The sequence below is a fragment of the Pelodiscus sinensis genome, chromosome 1 (assembly GCF_049634645.1).
Source record: "Pelodiscus sinensis isolate JC-2024 chromosome 1, ASM4963464v1, whole genome shotgun sequence".
In the NCBI taxonomy this organism is placed as follows: domain Eukaryota; kingdom Metazoa; phylum Chordata; order Testudines; family Trionychidae; genus Pelodiscus; species Pelodiscus sinensis.
In genome coordinates, this window is record NC_134711.1 from 92,879,933 (window position 1) to 92,886,115 (window position 6,183).

A 6,183-nucleotide genomic window follows, 5' to 3' on the forward strand; every position below is an offset into this window, starting at 1 on the left:
GGGGGGATCAGGTTGGGAGGCTGGGTGGGATGGAGAGCCCTTTGATGGGCTTGGGTGGAGGTTTAGGGATCAGCTGAGAAGTTGGTGGGTGGGATGTCAAACAATAGGGCTGGCTGGAGGGTTTGTTGGAGGTGAGGTCAACATCTGGGGCACAGATAAATGCACGAGGTTGACTTCAGCATCTATGAGGCTTGCTGCTGCTGAGTGGAGGCTGTGTATCAACTGAAGTGATGATGGCTGTGGGGGTGGAGCTGGAGTGGCTGCCTGGGGATGGCTCAGCTTTGGCTTTGTGCTAAATGTTAGAGCCCTGCGTGGATACAAAATTTGTATCCACATCTGTACCTGCAAAAATGAGCCGTGGATATCTGCATTGACATCTGTGGATGCAACTATAAAGTGGGCACCTGCAATTTTGCAGTGTTATCCATAAAAATGAGATGTGGATACTTGTGGATAGCCACAGCTTTGCAGGGCTCTACTAAATGTAAGATGCTGGTCTAAGTTTCATCGTCTGTGCTGGGATGCTGGGATTGGTTTGTAACTCACTTGGGGCAGTGTGGGGAAGATACACTTACATTCTTCCTCCCTCGTCAACAGAACCCCTTGCTCCCAGTTCCAGAGTAGAAGCTGGGCTCTGGCACATCTGGTACTCTTCCAGGTCATGCCCAAGCCACCATGGCTGTTTTCTCTTCTCCTCCCACCCTCCCTCCCCCAATATAATGAAACTGACAAGACATCCTTGGGAAGCACAGAGTCTTGCGTGCTCACATCCCAGCACCATTCAATGGTGAAGCTGCTAGAATCAGACATGTCTCTTCCCTGCCAGTGTGTCACCTGCAGGAACCATTTGATAGTGTGTGTACCTGCATCTACAGCTGCAAAAATGATCTGCGGGTATCTGCATCCACCATGGATGCAGATATCCTTGGATATAAAGTGGATATCCACAAATGTGCAGAGTTCTAGATACAAAATTTGTACCTGCATCCATATCTACAAAATTGAGCTGTGTGGCTGCAGGTACCTCGGATATAAGATGGAGATCCATGGGTTTGCGACCATATGCTTTAACCCTTTAGGAGCTTTTGTATAGTGCCCTTTCTTTTGGTCTCTTCCTGAATCACCCTACCTCCTTCCATGCAAGGGGCATGTGTAGTAATGGCCCAGCTAGCTTGATCTCCTGGCACTGAGCGATGGGGTCATCCTGAGTATGAAGGAAGGTGCCCAGTGTACCAGTGAGGGCTGGCCTGTGAGCCAGCCATTTTCTAGCCAGTTTGAGGTGCAGTAAGCTCAGGAGGGCCATAGCCTTTTACCATGTGACTCCACATGTGCAAGGGGAATGAGTAGCACCAGGCCTTAATGGGGGGTCACTGACCCACCTCAAGATTGCTAGGCCAAATTCTCAGCTAAAGTAATCCTCACCGATTTCAGTGGCGCACTGTGTGTGTTTAAAGTAACCAAGGCTCTGCCTCACCCTGGTTTTTTGGGATCACATGACTCCGTGGCATAAGGGTTGCAGTGTAGTCTAGTGGCTAAAGCACCACATTGGGGTGCTATCCACCTGGTTTCTGTTCCTGACTGTGCTGCCGATTCACCGAGTGACCTTGAGCAATTCACTCTGGTGCTGTGCCTCTGTTTCCCCATCTGTACGGTAAGGATACTGGTCTCCTTTGCAAAGGGCTTTGAGAAAGGTGACTGAAAAGCCCCGTGTAACAGGTAGGTCTTGTTATTCTTTAGTGTTCAAAGGTGCCTGTCTCAGAACTGGCCCTTTAATTGGCTTCCTGCTGGTTTGTGGTCTAACAGGTGATGAGGGGAGGGAAGGAGGTGCACAGAGGCATGAGGGCAGACTATCTGCTTTCTGGAGGAGGAAATGGTGGTGGGTGTGCACCCCGGCTCAGCCGAAGATCCCTGCAGTAGCTCCTTGCCACGTCTTACTCCCTCGTCCCTCCTCCCGGGAAAGAAAAGACAGATGTAAAAAAAAAAAAAAAAAATCAAGGGCGAAGCAGGCAGGGGAGGGGGAGAGAACCCAGCACCAAAGAGAGAGTCCCAGAAAGGGACCTGGCCACACGTGCAGAAGGGAGTGGGGGTGGGGAAGAGTGTCCACTGGCCAAGAGCTGCAAGCTAGGAGGCAGCTGGCTAGCCAGCCCCTTTGTCCAGCTGGGCGGAGAGCTAAGCCCCAAGGGGAGCACTGGTATGCGTGCGTGTCAGGGCGTCCAGGGGGCTCAACCCACAGGCCCGGCGGCAATGGAATTTGCTCCTGCTCAGCTCGGCTGAGAGCTGTGCCCAGCACATTCCACTTGGGAGCCAGCTGTGCTGTGCTGTGCTGTGCTGTGCTGTGCTGTGCTGTGGCTGGTTTCCCCTCCAGCCCAGCCTGCTCTTCTACCGCCCCTGGAGTGTCAGTGAGAGGCTAGAACCCAAGATAGCTGAGAGCAGGGGAATAATGCTCTGGCCAGCAGCATGGAGAGCGCCCAGCATGGTTCTGCTTGGTGCCCAGTGATGTGCTAGTCAATGCACAGCTCCCATGCTAAGTGCAGATTCTCCAGGACAGATCCTGGGAGAAGGACAGATGTTCCATCGGCAGAGCACCCCCTCCTGGCACCGGGCTGGGCTGTTTGGAGGTGGAACATGGCAGGTTATACAAAGACCATACCTCCCACAGCAGACACACCCCTCACATCAGGGAGAAAGAGTGTGCCTACAGCACAGTCCTCCCATGGAGGGAGGCGGGGGGCTGGAGCATGGCCAGATCACCAGCACCACAGCAGCCTTGCTTCTGGGCTGGGGCTGGCAGGCCTCGCTCAGAGCCCCAGTCTGCTGTCACCCACCCCCAGCTGGACACATCGCACTGTTTACCAACGGAAACAGTTGCCCTTTCTGAGAACGGTCTTGCTCTTAAGCTCAGGAGGAGGCTGTGAAGGCTGGGGCACCCAGCCTCGTCTGTACGAGCGCGGTGTGAACGGCTCCACACGTCACTTTGATCTCCCCCTCCCTTGCACAGGTTTGAGTGGCGGGGCCGAGGACACGCACTCAGGCTTGTGACACTTTTGCAGCCCACGGGCTGGTCCTATTGTGCCTCTGAGACACTTGCCTCACAAACAGCCAGGGCGCCACTGCAGACTGAGAACCCTTTTCACTCCCTCGTGTCAGTGGTTAGAGCAGATTGAACCAAGATAGGGGACTGATGCCGCACAGGGCTCCTGAGGTATTGAAGCTATTTGGAGTTTTTCCACTGACCTCGGGGGGGTTCAGGCCCTGTCTAAGTGGGATGGGGAGCTTTGGGTCAGTACCACTTAACCCAACTGGACAGCCCACCCCCTACTTTTAGTAGGGGAGCTTCCCCACAGCCTTTACTTTAACTTGGGCCAGTTCCCAGAAACCTAATGAAATTACTCTGCTTCGGACAGTTCTCTAGGGGTATGTCTACACTACAGCGTTATTTCGAAATAAGCTATTTCAAAATAGTTAATTTGAAATAGCTTATTTCGAAATAATGTGTCTACACACAAAATGCATTTCAAAATAGTGTTTTGCTATTTTGGAATAGTGCGTGCACACTGAGTGGATGCTGAATCACATTTAAGGCTGTCCAGAACCAGGTCTGGCAGGGCATCAGGTCAGAATTTACTTTGTGTGGCTGCTGCCTGAGGCTATCTGAGGCCTGTGCTTAAAGGGACCCCTCCATGCCCGGACAGCCAGTTCTCAGGTTTCCCTGCTTGATTGCTGACCTCGATGAGGGACAGAAAAGCATTTTGTCTCTGTGTGCTCTGGTTGCCCTCATTCGGGACACCACAGCACTCGGCAACATGGAGCCAGAGCTGCCCCTGGGCACTCTGGTGCTGCTCTTGGATGTGTTGCTGCGAGCCTGGCTGCACTTTCTGCAGGCTGCCATCCGGGAAGTAGATCAGGGGGCTGTCAGTATCCAGGAGGCCCTGCGGGGGAGCTTCCACCCTGAGGAGTACTCAGAGCCTCCCTGGTCTGCCCCACTGGGGGCTTTGTGCCTCATTCCTCCCTCACATCCTTCCACTTCCACCCTCTAGTCCCCCCTTCCTGATGTCAAATAAAATACACATTTTTTCATAAACACAAACTCTCTTTATTTAACAAAACGGGGGAGGGGGAATGAAACTCTGGTGAGAGTGGGGAAAGGAGGCGGGAGAGGGGAGAAGAGAGGGTGGGAGAGGGCCAGGAGAAACCTGGGAGGAGGGAGCTGGAAGGGGGAAGCAAGGAGAAGAAAGGGGAAGCTCAGGGTTGGGGGGTCTCGCTGGACCAACTTGATTTTCATGTGAACCTGCCCCTTGGTTCGCATGTGGCATTTGGTGGCCAGGCTGGCAGCTATCCTGCCATAGACAGCTGCATTCCTCTGTCTAGTGTGGAGATCATGGACATTGGGGGGCATTCCCCCCAAACCTGAATAAGGTCCATGATCTCCACTCTGGACCAGGAAGGCTCCTGCCTTCTCTGAGCCCCGGCAGGCTCCTGGGAGCTGGCAGACTGCTCCTGGGGAGTGGTGGAGGGCTGGCTGCCAGTGGCTTGCTGGCTCATGTTTTGGGGCCACTGGGTCAGGAGCAGTGACTGCTGGCTCTGGGCTGGCAGGCTTGGAGCTGGCACAGGCACTGGGGCGAGAGTCTACCTGTGACAGACCGGGCCGTGTCTGGGCACCGCTGAGGGCATCCGCTCAGGGCGAATTGCTCGAATCCGGGGCTCCTTACAGCCCCCAGACTGGTGACCTCTCCAAACAGGCCACAAACCAGTCCCACAGAGCGCTTCAGCAGCCTGCCTGAAGCCTCATGAGCAAAACCCCTCCGACACTCCAGCAATATCCGTGCCCCAGATGGCCCCAGACCTCATACACAGGTGGGGGGTCCTAGCACCCAATCCCACCTACCCCGAACAAGTTCTGTCCGGTTCCAAGAAACCAGCCACAGATCCCTGGTCAATTTACCCTCTGGACCTTACCCACAAATCACGCTGGGCCAATCCTTTAGCATCTAACAACTAAAGGTTTATTATCACAAGAAAGAAAAGCATGAGAGTAAGGTTGTTAAAGTACAGTACGTTACATGCACCGAATCTCCCAGTTCTCGATGCAGGCTCTAGCAGAGATGTTACAGCTGCTGGTTTAAAAGTTCTTATTGCACATCCTAAGATCAGGATGGGTCCACAGGTCTTTCGGGCTCTTCAATCCCTGCAGTGCTGCCTCTGGGATGAAGTGCTGAGCTGAAGACAAAATGGCATCGACCACATGGCCTCTTTATACTCCTTCCTGGCCTCTTCTGGTATGCAGCCGGTCACCTGGCCCTCAGCCTCTCTCTGCTGGCAGCTCTTAGGTCTCCACCCTCATGCTTTAGGTGTGTCCTTGGCCCATCGAGTGCCATTGTCCCACAGGGCCTCGCTAATCAGCCTGTTCATAGCAATGCTCAACCACATTCAGAGAAATATTCAGCTTCCACACAGATTACAGATTCCTACCTACACACACAGACATTATACACTCACATAAATAGCGTACACAGGATCAGCAAACAACAAGCTCCCATTCAATACCCCACATGGCCCCCTTCTATACCATTGTTGGGGCCAGCACCCCCACCTCTGGGTGCAGCCATGATCCGGCTGCTTCCCTCAAATTCCAGTAACGTGACACCCCCAACGCAAAATTGATGCAGGAAGTGGTGCCAGTAACATCACTGAGGGCATCACATGGGTTCCCCCGCCCTGGACAAGGCGTCCGCCACAATGTTCTCCTTCCCCCTTAGGTGGACTATGTCCATGTCGTATTCCTGCAGGGCCAGGCTCCAGCGCAGCAACCTGGAGTTGGTCCCCTTGGCCTTGTGCAGCCAAATTAGTGGGGCATGGTCACTCAGCACAGTGAACCTCCGGTTGTACAGATAGGGTTTGAGCTGCTTGACGGCCCACACTATGGCATAACACTCCTTCTCAATCGTAGCGTAATTCTGCTCCGCGGGGGACAGCTTTTTGCTGAGGTACGCCACAGGGTGTCTCCTGTCCCCCGCCCCGTCCTGCATCAGCACTGCCCCCAACCCAATGTTAGAGGCATCGGTGCACAACCAAAAGGGCTTGTTGAAATCCGGGCTGGCCAGCACGGGTTCCTGGGCCAAGGCATTCTTTATGCTCTGGAACCCCTCCTCAGAGGCCGCTGACCACACCACCCGGTCCGGCCTC